Genomic DNA, 14,818 nt, shown 5'->3' with positions numbered 1-14,818 from the left:
TGTGAGTCTTCCCCCCCAGTGTTGGGGGGTGATCCACGACGTTGACCTGTGTGTGAGAGAGACAATGTTATTTTTGTTCCATGCAACATCCATGTTTCATTTGTTTCAAAGTTGGCACATTTCCTCTGGGTATTTGGATATGTCTTGCATTCCACTCACAGTGCACTTGTGCATGGGTATGTCCCTTGGCCACAGCTTTTGAGACTTTACCTATGTGTGACACAGTCTTACTTGCTGCGTCAATTGTGACTGCAGTCAGCAGTGGAGTGAGCAGGTGTGGCGAGCCATGCATTGGCGCCTTCCGTGTTGCACTGTACGTGGGCAAATGGAGTTGTTCCACACACTTATATAATGCAGGTAGCTGGCGTTGTGCTCGTGCACAGGTTGACACATGGCCCAGTGTTTTGCCATGGAGAAGAGAGGGGGATTCAGGCACTGGCCACCCTTGTCTACATGCACGCAGTCCACCTGCTGACGAGCAGACATTCCCACACCACCCAAGGCTGAATTGGTCTCTCTGTGTCTCCCTTTCTCACTCCCTCTCTGTCCCCCTCTCCCTCCCTCCCTGTGTCAGCCTCCTCCCTCTGTCCGTCTCCCTGTGTCTCCCTCCCTCTCTCTACCCCTCTCCCTCCCTCTGTGTGTCACCCTCTGTCACCTCAGCCCAGCTTCCTAGGCACACACTGTTTGCAGATCTTTGAATGGCCCTTGGCTTGTTCATGTGAGTTTGTTTCTGATCTCCAGGCACCCATTGGGTGTAGTGTCTGTGTCTGCGCTGCTGCTGTGGTGGTGTGTGCTGCCACTCTTTCACAGTGTTGGCTGTTCATTAGCTGCTGTCATGTGCAAAAAGTGCCTTCACCCCCATGTCTTCATGCAAGGCGTCCACCATTTGCAGGCAAGTCTTTCCTGTGTGGGGACACACTGTTTGTCTGGCTGTGACCTAGGCCATATGGGCTGAGGGCATTGTTGTCTGCTTCTGAGTTGCACTATGTGGTTTTTGAGGCCCACACTCCCGCCATCCGGGTTACCGTGTCTTGTGTTGGTGTTTTCTGTGGCCAGTGACTTGGCATGGTCTAGCTGGGTGCATGGGGCATGGTGGCACTGGTGGCATGTGCGTGTTTATGGAGTGTGGTTGAGTCATGCGATAGCTTTGGGGTGGTTGCGTGCATGATTGTGAGTTTGGTTGTGGATGACGTTCCCCCCATGTGAGGTGAGTTGTTTGTGTACTCACCAGGCTCTCGGAGTCCTTCTACTCCCTCCACTCCCACCAGCGGCAGCATGGCCATCACCTTCTCCTCCCAGGGATGGTATTGTACGCGTCTGTGGGGCGGCCCTCCTCCAGTGGTGTTGGCTTGGTTGTGGTCGTCGGTCATTTTGCGGCGGACCGTCCTCCGCAGATCGTACCACCTGGCTTGGCATTCATGCCTGGTCCTTCTGGTGGACCCAACAGCATTCACAGCATCGACAATCGTCTGCCACATGGCTGATTTTTCGGAAATGCTGGTCTGTCTGACCAATGTTCCAAAGAGGTGTGGCTCGACTCTGATGATTTCGTCGACAAGGACCTCCAACTCTCGGCTAGTGAACTTTGGATTCTTGTTAGTGGGCGTGGTGAGGGGTGTGGGTGTGGATGGTTGTGGGGGGTGTGGGTGTGGATGGTTGTGGGTGTGTGGCTGTGGTTGTGCAGGTGTGTGTGTGAATGTGATGAGGGGGTGTTTGTGAAGGTGGTTGTGTGAAGGTGTGCAGGTGTAAGGTGTAGTGGAGGTTGTAGTATGGTGCAGTTGTTTCTCTGTGTGGTCTGGCAGCAGTGGGTCTGTTGCAAAGGATCATGGTTTGTGTGTGTTGGGCCTTTTTATTGGCCCATTGGTGGGTGTGGCTGTGTTTGAACTTTGGGTGGGTGTGTTATAAGGAGTGGTTGTGTTTTGGGCCTCTGTTTGGGAGTTTTTCAGTTGCAGGTCAGTGAATAGGTTGTATTTGTGCTTGTTGGACATGTTTTGTGGCTTTGTGCGATTCGAATGGAGTCTTCTTGTGTTGCTTTGTACTGGTTGTGTACGTGTGTTTTTAGCATCTGTACGGTGCGTACATCGGCCATTTTGTTGTACAGTGCTGTCCTTGTCTCTGGCTTGGTACAACTCGTACATGCGCGATGTTGGGTGAGGGTGCTGGTGTTGGGGCCTGGGGTGCGCTCTGTACTTAGACTGGTGAGGTGTGTGTTCGCTCCGTACATACACGGGTGGGGGTACGGTCCGTACATACACTGTTGGGGTGGGGGTGCGCTCCATACATACGCGGGTGGGGGTACGGTTCGTACATACACTGTTGGGGTGGGGGTATGCTCCATACATACGCGGGTGGGGGTACGGTCCGTACATACACTGTTGGGGTGGGGGTACGCTCCATACATACGCGGGTGGGGGTACGGTCCGTACATACACTGTTGGGGTGGGGGTACGCTCCATACATACGCGGGTGGGGGTATGGTTCGTACATACACTGGTGTACATACACGGGTGGGGGTACGGTCTGTACATACACTGTTGGGGTGGGGGTACGCTCCATACATACGCGGGTGGGGGTACGCTCCATACATACGCGGCTGGGCGTACAGTCCGTACATCCACTGTTGGGGTGGGGGTACGCTCCATACATACACGGGTGGGGGTACGGGCCGTACGTACACGGGTATATATACACGGGTGGGTGTACGGTCCATATGTACGGGGGTGTACATGCACGGGTGGGGGTTCGGCGCGTACATACGAGGGCTGGGGGGTGGTTCGGCGCGTACATACGGGGGCTGGGGGGGGTGTTCGGCGCGTATGTGGGCACATGTCTCCATGGTTGCTATGGGAGTTCGGTGCGGACGGTGTTTTTTCCATACGGTTGTAACATCGGACGCACGGGATGGATCGTACTTGCGCGGTCGGACTTCACTTTTCACATTTGTACGGTAAATCGTCCGGGGACGTGTCGGACACATTTTTCGACCCGAGGACGTGTGGGGAATTATTCCCAATGCGATTCGTATGGACTTTTTCCCATGCGAATCGTACTTGGCAGTTTGTACGGCACTTGTACGATTCGTACGGTAAAAAGACCGGATACGAGTCGTACGGGGAAATTTTTTCCAGGATCCGAATCGGCACCCATGTGTCTGACTTATCTGGTCACATCATTCAATCACAAATGGAAACCAGTATACCGAATGTAGCTCCCCAGACCACACTGTAAGACGTAGAAGTGCTACTCAAGTGTGAACACGTTTCACCATATATATATATATATATATATATATATATATATATATATATATATATTATCTACTGGCGGTCGCCAGTAGATAGTTATAGTTAGGACCGTGTTTCCATACGAAATCTGAAAATTCTATTTTTAATAACTTTGGCGCCGGTTGATGAATCCTCGCAAAGTTTTCAAAATAGGTGGGGCGCTCCGCTCCGCTCTTACCCTGAAAGTCTCGGGGTGATTTGTCAAGCGGGGGCTGAGAAAAAAGGGGGGTCCCAAAACGCGTTTTCCCCACGCATTTTTCCATAGGGACCTTTATTCCAAGGTACAGCCCGAAAGGCTGAACAGAATTACTTGAAATTTGGCAGAGAGGTAGTCCTCAGGTCAGGGATGTGCCTTTTGAATATCTGGAGTCAATCTGTTCAGTAGTTCCTGAGAAAAGGTTAGTTAAAAGTACATATATATCTATAAGCTCGCACCGTACGCGTACGGTAAGCTTACCGTACGCGTACGCTGCCGTGCGCGAGCTTAATTCTGATTGGTGGTTACATGACAGTAAACATTCCAGTCGGTCGAAATCAGGAAGTGTCCGCCGCCATTTTGTGTGTCTCACACTAAAAATCAAAGGGGGAGAACCTGAAAAGGGGGCAAGGTAGAGAGTTGCAGACCCCCTAGCGTTTGTCAGGGGGTCCAAAAAGGACCCAGAAGTGTGAAAAATAATTTTTTTTTTTTTAAATCGGGGGGTGCGCGTACGGTAAGCGCAGGGGTAGGCGTACGGCGGTAAAAAATGATTAGAAAAAAAAACAAATAAAAGTGTTAAGATGTTAGGTGGCTCTAAAAAGAGCCCTCGTGTTTATGAAGTGTTTTTTTGGGTACCTACAAGTAAGTACCGATGCAGAGTCTAAAGTTCAAGAGGGTGACTCTGTTCCCTTCATCATTGAAATGTACACCGTCTCCTCTATAAATGTCTTGCATGTTGTAACGCAAGTTGTTGAGGTATATAGAACCCATACCATAGTCTCTGAGGAAAGCAGAAAAAGACTTATTGACATGCTTTCTTGCTTTGTTAATCTGTGGACAAAATTGGTTGGACCAGTTCCACTTTTGCCTTTGGCATATATTAGAATATACAAAGGCAGTTTGTGGAAAAACTGACATCAATTGCACATAGGTGTCCTTAACAAGCATTTCCAGACCTACCCCAGTTAAAGTGCCTAGGTCATTTCCACCACAGTGCACAATAATAAGGTTAGGCTGTGGGAGATGTAGAAAGGTTTTCACCAAAGGCATTAATTGGTGCCACTTTAACCCTCTCTGACCAATCCATTTAATGTCTACATTTGGCAAAGCAAGATCTTTTACAATACCTCTTTTTGCTGCAAATTTTTCACTCCAGAAGACATAGCTATGACCTACAATCCACACTGTGAACATCTTTCAAGGAGAACAGGATGCACTCAGGAGGTGTCTTTCAGTAGAATGGCAATATGAAAAGAAAGACAGTTGAAAAACATACTTTTTTAATAAAAAGAACTCATTGGCTAATTCAAACCATTTTACAGTTAAAACTAGGCTGTATGTTTACATTTTTAAAAGCATGTTTTGGATTTGTACAGAAAAATGTGTTCCCACTGAACATTACTTTGGATTTGCTGTTAGGTTTGAAAAGTCAAGCACTCTTGCTCTTTGGATTTGAAACATTGTGTGCTGAACTTCTTACCTCTCTGCTCACACCAGTGTTCCATGACCTGTTGCTATGGTAGCAGGCAGAAGTCATGTTGGGGGAAGGGATGATTTGGAAAGGGGTTGAAAGTTGCAACCAATAGAAATGTGTGATTCCATTTGAAAAAATGTGGGAAGGACTGTGATTTTACATTAACATGTATATGTGTGAAAAAAGAGAGGGAAACATTGCCATTTACTGGTTGTGGTGAGAGGAGAGAGGTGTACAGCTCTGAGATTCTGGCTCTGATAATCTGCTGTTTGAGTGCCACATTTCTTTCTCAACTAACTAATTTTAAAGGTGAGTTATGAGTTTGAGAGGGGATGTATGTGGTGATTTTTTAAATAAATATTAGAATTGTCATTCTTCTTTTTAAAGTTGTGTTTTACATTTTGTGTTTTAGGAGATATTTGGTTTCACAATTTGCAGTGAAATTCAATATATTCTGAAAACAGCAAAAAAAGGGCAAAACATGTCTATGATAAATATGAAAATATGTGGACTGTATTCTAAAATATATGTTTAAATATTAATACTTTTTTTCTTTTGTTACAGATTGAAAAACGAAATTTTGGGAAAAATAATCCGTTTTTCTAGCAATTAAAAAAATGCATTTATTGATAATTAAGTTGGTCAGGTAAGTTTGAAATATCTGTATTTATCACACATTTACTTTCGTAGTCCCTTGTTTTCACTTCTCCTCACTCTGCTTTTGTTATTTCCATTGTGGTCCCTCAAGTACATTGAAGGGTGAAAAAAAAATATATATTTAATTAAAAAAAAAAAAAAAGGTACGCGTACCGTACGTGTACGGTAAAAAATTTTTTAAAAAAGAATGATAAAATAAATTTTTAAAAAATTGTGAGGTAGGGTGGCTCTTAAAAGAGCCCTTGTGTTAATACAGGGACAGAGGAAAGAAAGAATGGGAATATTAAAAGGGACCGCACTTGTGCTGCTCAATCTTATTGTCTAGTAAAGGAATACTGGACTCCCCATAAGCAATAAGAGCATAGCAAGTATTGCACCTTATTTGTACCCTCTGAAATCGAGGGTATATGTCCAGAGGAGCAGAAGAGGGTGATGCTCCCACCGCAGAGGAAGTGCTCGGCTGAGCTGCCGAAGATGTACTCGGCTGAGCTTCTGCGGATGTGCTCGGGTGACTTGCTTCAGTATGTCGAGCAAAAGTCCTTGGATGAACATCCCTAAGGTGTCTCAACATAGTGTGATTACCAAAGGAATACTTCTTCCTTGGATTACCTCTAGATAACACACGCTCACAAAGTGAGCAGGTAACTAAAGGAGCATTTACCTTTTTCTGCCCCTCAGGAAATGTAAAATACTCCCAAATAAAAGAACTCTTCTGTTTCCTCCTTCTCTGTCTAATGATGCTGCTGCCCTGCTCACTCTCAGAAGAGGACTGCTGCTCTGCCATTGTATCCCAAAGACAATTCAGCTCCTTCTGCTAAGGAATCACAAGCAGTAATGAGGGGAATGGGTGTGGTGTTGGAAGTTTCTGGAAATGAAACAAGTTTAAACCAATGAAAAGTGTTGTTTCTGTATCACATGACCTACCGTACGCGCTCCGTAAGCTTACCTTACGCGCACGGTAAAAGTACGCATGCGCGTACATAAGACCCGCGCACGCGCGCATGCGCATTACAGGCACGCGCATACGCGGGCATGCGCATTAGAGGCACGCACGCACGTACGGCGTGCCTGCGTAATGTGCGCGCGCGGTTGCGCGTAGGGAGGATGCGCTTACGCGTCGCACAGGAAGTACGAACGCGTACGGAATTCGCGTACGCATGCGCAAACGGAACATAAAGATTACGTACGCGCACGGCACATAAAGTACCGTGAGCATACAGTACATAAAGTACCGTACGCGTACGGTAAGCTTACCGTACGCGCTGGGAAAAACAAAACAAAAAAAAAAAAAAAGTTTGTAGAAGATATTAACTATGTTATTGAACTATATCTAACCATTTTTTTTTAAAAAGGTGAACCTTTCTATATTGCAGGATACACTTAGCATTTAAAAAACCGTACAAATTCACTTTAAAAACCATAGGTTTCACACACGTTATAGTTAGGAATTAGCATTTAAAAAACCTTACAAATTCACTGAAAAAACCTGAGGTTTCACACAAGTTATAGTTAGCTGGACATTTCACTCGTACAAAACCATTGAAATTTCCCCGTTATAGTTAGTTCACCTAACTATAACTCGCGCGCCCGCAATCCACTGCTGATGACGTCACATATTACATCACTCATGACATGGTCAGTGACATCACTCATGACATCACTGATGACAAAGGCATCAGAGCTCAGTGCATGGTCCAAGACAAAGAGAGTCAACGTGTGATTGGAGGGTAGATAGTTTCTAAGAGTGAAAGAGGACTCTTAATGTGTCATCATATGATAATCTTTAAAGAGGTGCATTTTCAGCTATTTTTTATTATAATTTGCATTTCTGACAATTTCATATACGTCTATATTATTATTCCTATTACAGCTCCTTCTATCTGGAGAAGGCCCATCCTGGACCAGCATGAAGACCAAACACTAGGAACACTAACAACATATCCTACTTCAAACCTCACATGTTTAACTGATGGAGCAAAGAGTGATATAAAGTGATGAACTGAGAAAAAAGTAACCTGGAGAATTACTGCAAGTTAACGTAAATCAAAACTAATAAAGAACTACATAACCACAGCTGTGTGACCTGGAAGCCGATTATTTCTCAATACAGCCCTTGCTTGCGATTACCTTACAGCGCTCACATTATCATCCGCGCTAGAAGAGATGGGGGCCTGGGGTGTCTGCTCACAGAAGCTCATTTGCATACAAAGGGGGTGACAGCTGAATCACACAACACAGCTGTTACTTTTCCCCCTTGGTGGTCTGTTTCCTGGAGTCAGCCCGCTTTGCTTTTCCCATACTTTGCTCAGTAAAGGTGAAATTGTCTTCCACTAAAGTATCCTTAGCTCGCTTTTGGTAACGTGGCTTGAGCAGAAAGGCCTAAAGCACGCTCAGAGGTAAAACAATACAATGGAAGTCAGAAATTACAATGTAATAAAATAAGACAATGAACTTTAACATTCAAACTAAGTTTAGATTAGCAAGAATATTTAATAATTACTCAGAAGCAAAACCAAACGCAGGTCTGTGTTTTAAGGATTAATAATTAGCATAAAACAACTTTCCTAAAGAAAATAAATGACGTTCATAGTCACGTATTCAACACGACAAGATGAAAATTAATTTAAAAAAAAGCCGATCCACTGATTCAATGTTGAAGCCGTATACAAAATAGTAGCTGACCTCGCTAGCCATGTTCGAGGGGCACAGGTAAGTCATGTCTCCGGTGATAATTAACACTGGAATTTGATGTCAGGTTTTGGGCTGAATCAGTCTCGGAGGGTGATGAGCTTGTGGTGTAAAATGGCAACAAAGTTGATTTCGGTCATCAAGTTGAATGTGAATCTTTGGCCATCAAAATGCATCAAATGTTAGGAAATAAATACAGCTGGGAAGTCTTCAGAGCTTCCAGCTGATGGAGAGGATTTGAGGTTAATGATCGGAACCAAAGCACAGAACGTGGTGTAAGAACAAGCAGCGTACTGGAGCTCACGCTGATGGTTCATACATGAAGCTTGTAACCGTCAAGGTATAACGCACAGGTTCAAAGGATGATCAGTGGTTCAACCCATATCTCAGTTATCTAACGTGTAAAGGTAGAATACCAATAAAGGCAGATCAAGGTGAATGGATCTCAGGTTTTGGGCTCTCGGTGCTTACCTTGTGAGGCTAAAAACTGTTCATTGTATAAAAATGTACATGAAGAATAGCAGTATCTCAGAACCAGTTAACAGCAAAGTACATTTCAGCGCCAATGTGATGGTAAACACAACAACATCCTCCGGTAAAAGGAAGAGGAGAAGGGAAAATATAAAAGCAAATCATGGTAACATGGTTAACAACAGGGAGAAATTACCTGATGCTACTACTGCAATGACATCGGACGAGGGCTCTGGTGTTCGCGCAGGGTCATACCATTCGCTCTAACAGCCCAAGTACCCGCGTCCACTTTAACGTTACCACAAAAATGAAACACTCCGGTCGAGTTGGACATCTCAAGGGCTATTCACAAAGGTACCTTACATCTGTGTGTAATCTATACATGAAAGAGTGCTCTTAGAGTAACTTTGCCACTTTTAGCTATTCACCATTACGAGCGAAACATTTATCAAAAGTGGATACTTCACACCCTTAAACAGAAATGGAGCAAAATGTACAAATGTAACTTTCTACAGCCAAAGTGAAGCAATAGAAAGTGCAGCACCACGCATGGCCAACCACTGGTAATGCAAAACCCTCCGTTGGAAAAGAATGAGACTTAAAAATAGAACCTATTAGGAAATAAAGATGACTTAAAATGCTTTATTTTGCCTTTTAGAGCTACATATAAATTCATAATAATGTTACGAAATTACAATTATTTTAAAAATTATTATTTTATAAAAAAGAATGTTTTACCTTTTAATTAAAAAATACATTGCAACTATTAAAAACAATTTCAATTAATTCTATACATAACTTTTTGTATAGCTGTGTTCCCTATGAAAAGAGGTGTGCAGGGCAATTTAGTAATTCTGAGTACATAATGAGAAAATACAATGGTTTTACTTAAGGTGGGATTTTTTAAAACAACTCTTAAAAAACATTTTTAACAAATTTGAAAACAATTCAATATTTAATTAAAATACAGGTTAAGTGTTGTAGCATTTCTTATTTTGTTCTACGTATAAAGTATATAAAATTAATTTACACTAATAATTAGCATATAAATGTTTTATTCTTCTCAAATTTAATACATTGTTTTATAATTGTCCCTGTTTGTTTACACAGGGAGAGCTCCACCCAAGTTGAATATATTAAAAATTATATTTTTTCTTAAGGTTAAATAAAAAGTTTCCCACATAAATTAAGATTTTTATTATGTATGAATACATATTAAATGTGAAGGAGAGAATTAATTATAACAAATTGTAATTGTACATTCATTGTATTTATTAAGATTTTTAACTACTTTCAAATATTTAATTAAGATTAAATTACTATGGGGTTTTATTTTATGTCCCTACCTGCATTATTATTTATGGGAGTGTGTTGCAGTTCCAGTGGATGGTCATGTGTGGGTTGGGCTTACTCCGGCTCTGAGCAGGAGTGCATTTATGACTAATTTAGGTACATTATGGCTGTAGTAACTTTAGAAGTGTGGTTCGTAAATAGAAATGGGCATACTATTTAGTAAATGAGTGCCTGCCCTTCCCTTAGCCCCTCCCTATACTCCTCCTTACTCCTGTCTTAACCCCTCCCCTTTATTTATAAGTGTTTCCCATTTTGCAGCCACTCCCCTCTGTTCCTCCCATACAAACAACATAGAAAAGTGTCCGTAAACTGTGCAGTCGGGGCAACGATTCGACACACCAAAATATGGAATATGGGAGCCAAACACACTGAATGGAACGAGGCCACAAATAATTACTAAGGACTTAGTCTAATGGAAGCATGTTCATTTCTCGGTTTGTGCTTTTCTCAAAAGACAATTAAGACAATCTATGGCTTGAGGTCTTCATGGCTGCTTTATGTGAAGGTGAAACCTCCTTCCCAGGGTTGACAGGGAGCACCTTTGATTCTCCCACATTGTCTCTCTCATGAACATTGAATAGAGGGGCATGAACACAGAGATATATGGCTGACACTTACTACATCCACTTTATTGATACAAACGAGGATTATATTGATCAGCTGTGGGGCACTACTGAAAATAACTTGGAAGACTTGTGTCAACAGACTGTGTGAGATGAATGTAAGGATTAGACACGCATGAGGAATGATAGTTGACATATCAAATATAATAGCATACACTAGTCTGATGAGAAACATTGAATAGCGTTGAAGTACATAGCATGTTTTCACATAATACATATTTCTTTCACAGATCGAATCATATTCACACCTCATAGCACCCCAGACCCCGCATACGACAGTGCGGCCGTAACAGGTAAGATTTTGGCAATTAAAATAGCATGCAACTGGACACCAAAATATGGAGCGAGAGTTGCTCTAGGAGCTCTCAATCATTACAGATGCCATTTCAATGATTATCCACCTTCTTTTTAATATTATTACAGACCACCACAAGGCTAGGTGAGTCCGCAGACTTTCTGACGATAGTGAATGCCCCATGGCCACACTCACGACTGGTGACCCTTGCTTGTGCATGTCATAGGGTGACTTTTTGATTCTCTTGACCTGATGCAAACACTAACTGATGTTTGGTCCCCATAGCTAACACCGCTTTGATGGAACTTTGCAATTAACTCAATGCATGATGACTTTAATTAATGTAATAAAACCCTCACGTTTTCAGACATGTGAACGTAATTGATCACGTAAAACACTCAAGCACGAGGTGCCTTATGGGTGAATGACCCAGGTGATGGAATCTTAATCATCTAGGTGCTCCTCCCTAAAATTTGATTACATTTGAATTTGCAGCCCCGATGAAGTCTGTTTCAGTGGAGTCAGCAATAGATAAAACACGTGTTGAAAAAGGCAAAATGGACTAATGGATGTACAATAAAGAATACATGTTGTAACCACAACCTCAACAGCTGATTTCCTGCGGCTCAGAGAACCCTTTCTTTCATTTGGAATCCATCCAGCAGAGGACTTGTGGCTCTTCCTTCTCTTAGTAGCACCAGACATTTATGGATAGTCACACACAAACAAACTGGGACTAATTGTGATTACTGTGGTGTGTGCACCGTCATCCCCAGCCACCAATACTATATGCTTTATGTTTTTGCCCAATGTGTAGATGCTCATGTCAATTGGGATGGGTTTTCTGGCTGAAACCATTTTGGCATTCCGAACAGTGATGTGGTTTTTGTCCAGTGTGAGTTCTCTCGTGTTGAGCGAGACCAGATTTCTGACTGAAGCTTTTTTGGCATTCAGAGCACTGATAAGGTATGTGCCCCGTGTGAGTTCTCTCATGCTGAGTGAGATAGATTTTGTGACTGAAAGTTTTCTGGCACTCAGTACACTGATAAGGTTTTTGCCCAGTGTGCATTCTCACATGCTTAATGAGACTTAACTTCCGACTGAAGCTTTTTTGGCATTCATAACACTGATATGGTTTGTGCGGAGTATGGATTCTCTCATGTTGAGTTAAACCTGATCTGTGACAGAAACTTTTGTGGCATTCAGAGCACTTATACAGTTTTTGTCTGGTGTGAGTTCTCTCATGTTGAGTGAGATTGCCTTTCTGACTGAAGCTTATCCAGCATTCAGAACACTGATAAGGTTTTAGCCCAGTGTGAGGTCTCTCATGGTGAGTGAGAGTTATTTTGCGACTGAAACTTTTCCAGCATTCAGAGCACTGATATGGTTTTTGCCCAGTGTGTGCTCTCTCGTTTTGAATTAAACTAGATATTAGAGTGAATCTTTTCTGGCATTCATTGCATTGATACGGTTTGCACCCAGTATGAGTTCTCTCATGTTGAGTGAGATTACCTTTCTGGCTGAAGCTTTTCCAGCTTTCAGAGCAGTGATAAGGTTTTAGCCCAGTGTGAGGTCTCTCATGTTTAATGAGAGTTATTTTCTGACTGAATCTTTTATGGCATTCAGATCACTGATGCGGTTTTAGTTCAGTGTGAGTTCTCTCCTGACAAGCGAGACCAGATTTCTGACTGAATCTTTTCTGGCATTCAGAGCACTGAAAAGGACTTTTGTCCAGTGTGGATTGTCTTGTGTCGAGTGAGGCTGCCCTTGTGACTGAAGCTTTCTTGACACTCAGGACACTGATAGGGTTTTTGTCCAGTGTGAGTTCTCTTGTGTTTAGTGAGGTGGGATTGATAACGAAAGCTCTTCTAACATTCATTGCTCTTATTCGAGTTGTTTGTTTCTCCAAGTTGGGTCTGTTCCTGGATACATGCCATCTTAAGACTGAATCTGTTCCCAGAGTCTGCACTTGTTTATGATACACTCAGCATTAAGTTGTAAAGTGCACTGCACATACTGTACTAAACATATGTATTTAAATATTGATACCTTTTATTTGGAGTTATGTTTTCCTACCTGTAAAGCCAGTCTACCTAACTTGTCTTATAAACTTTCACTAAGGAGCCCGTTGCATTTATTAGGTTGCCCCTCATGGAGCTATTTGCTATACGTTTTGCCCACACACGTTTTCTCAAGTAGAATGAGACTCATTTTGTGAGCCCATTTTATCATATTTGATTTAGGGCTTTTAGAAGCACTGATAAGGTCTTTGGGCTTTAGTGCTTACATGTTAGATAAACTTATTCATACAAGCAAGTACATGATCGACTTTGCCGGTCTGGGACACTTCAAAACAACTCGGATCAACCCACGAGACAGAGTTGGTGTAGAAAATCTTTCTATATTAAAAAGGAAAATCCAGCGATTTTGCTGTAGTGACAACAGGAAAGCATTTTCACAATTACTTTCTTTTAAACAATGTTTTCTCTCCTCTTGAAGCACAAGAGACATAGACGAAAGGTTGTACTTTTAAATTAAGGCGATGGTCACCCAGACAATTCTGTCACATCATATGTACGGACACTGTTTTGTTGGGGCGGCGCTTGGGTCTCCAAGGCATCCCTCATAAACCCTCAGATAGAACTTTCAACACTGATTAGTCTCCTCTCTAGGGCACTGTGTGGATACCAATTGTCGCCAATGTTTTCGTTCTTACACACCTTGAAAAGGAATTTCGGTAATTGCTTCTGGTCATTTGACTTTAGGGACTTCACAACTTATAATAAACATACGAAATTTGAGAAATTACTGTTGACACTCAGCAGCTTCTTCCGCTCTATGTTTCTCACCATTCCTGGGGCAAAGAATGTGTTTCTTTTTAGAGCTCTAGAGTGCTTTCCTTTCTTCAAAATGATCCTTTTCATTGTGTTTCACTAAAGTACATTTCTTTTTCGGCTCTTGTTCAGTGACCTGTGGAAGTAGAGTTAGAGACTGTGAATAGACATAAAGAAATAATATTTATGACCATTTTCTTTGCAGAAAGAAAGCATTTACAGAAACAAGAGAGGAAATCAGCGTGAGTTGCATTTTTGACTGAGGTGAAACAGCTCTGGGACACCGTGTAGATAGGGAGCTTGGAACCACAGGAACTCAAGGTTGTGAGGGAAAAATGAGTGAATTCTGTAGAAAGAAACACAAGTTACACATACATCGTGACAGAGATTCTCAGAAGCAGCCAACACCTACAAATGTGACTACGACTGGCATCTCAGGAATATATTTTAACACCTTTAATGAATTATCAGATATTGTTTACTACCCAGCCCCCTTAGAGGATTCATATGTTCCTTATTTCAGCGATCAGTTAAGGGACCTTTTATTGAACAAAGGAATTGGCCATGTTCTCAGTGCTTTGAATGCCACTGCCTGCTAAGGCTGTGTCTGGTCAGCTCAGTGGAATTCTCCATTACAAATTTTGGGGAAGATAAGGACTTACTTAGCAGCCAGGAACTCGTCATGCTCCTTCAATAGGACCCGGGCACTACAACACCTGAAAAAAGAAAAAAAATCACAACACTAAAGGAAATCAAAAGAAATACAAAACAACAGAGGAAAGAGGGAAAAAAAAGACTATCTTCCACTCTCACCACAGGGACCCAGCATGCTCCCTGAAATGGAAGACAAGACAGAAAAGGGCAGGATGGGAGGACATGATGAGGCAGAAGTAAGATCCAGAGAGAACAGACGCAGACGGAACAGTCCGAGCGAGGAGAGTAT

At 42.6% G+C, this 14,818-nt stretch overlaps 1 pseudogene; it reads right to left on the bottom strand.

Moving 5' to 3' along the window:
• Nucleotides 1–11,826: 11,826 nt before the first annotated feature.
• Nucleotides 11,827–12,978, bottom strand: LOC146839155 (uncharacterized; annotated as a pseudogene).
• Nucleotides 12,979–14,818: the final 1,840 nt, after the last annotated feature.

This window comes from Triturus cristatus, chromosome 4_2 (genome assembly GCF_964204655.1).
Source record: "Triturus cristatus chromosome 4_2, aTriCri1.1, whole genome shotgun sequence".
In the NCBI taxonomy this organism is placed as follows: domain Eukaryota; kingdom Metazoa; phylum Chordata; class Amphibia; order Caudata; family Salamandridae; genus Triturus; species Triturus cristatus.
The sequence above is the reverse complement of the archived record's forward strand: the minus strand, read 5'-3'. Positions and strand labels throughout refer to the sequence as shown.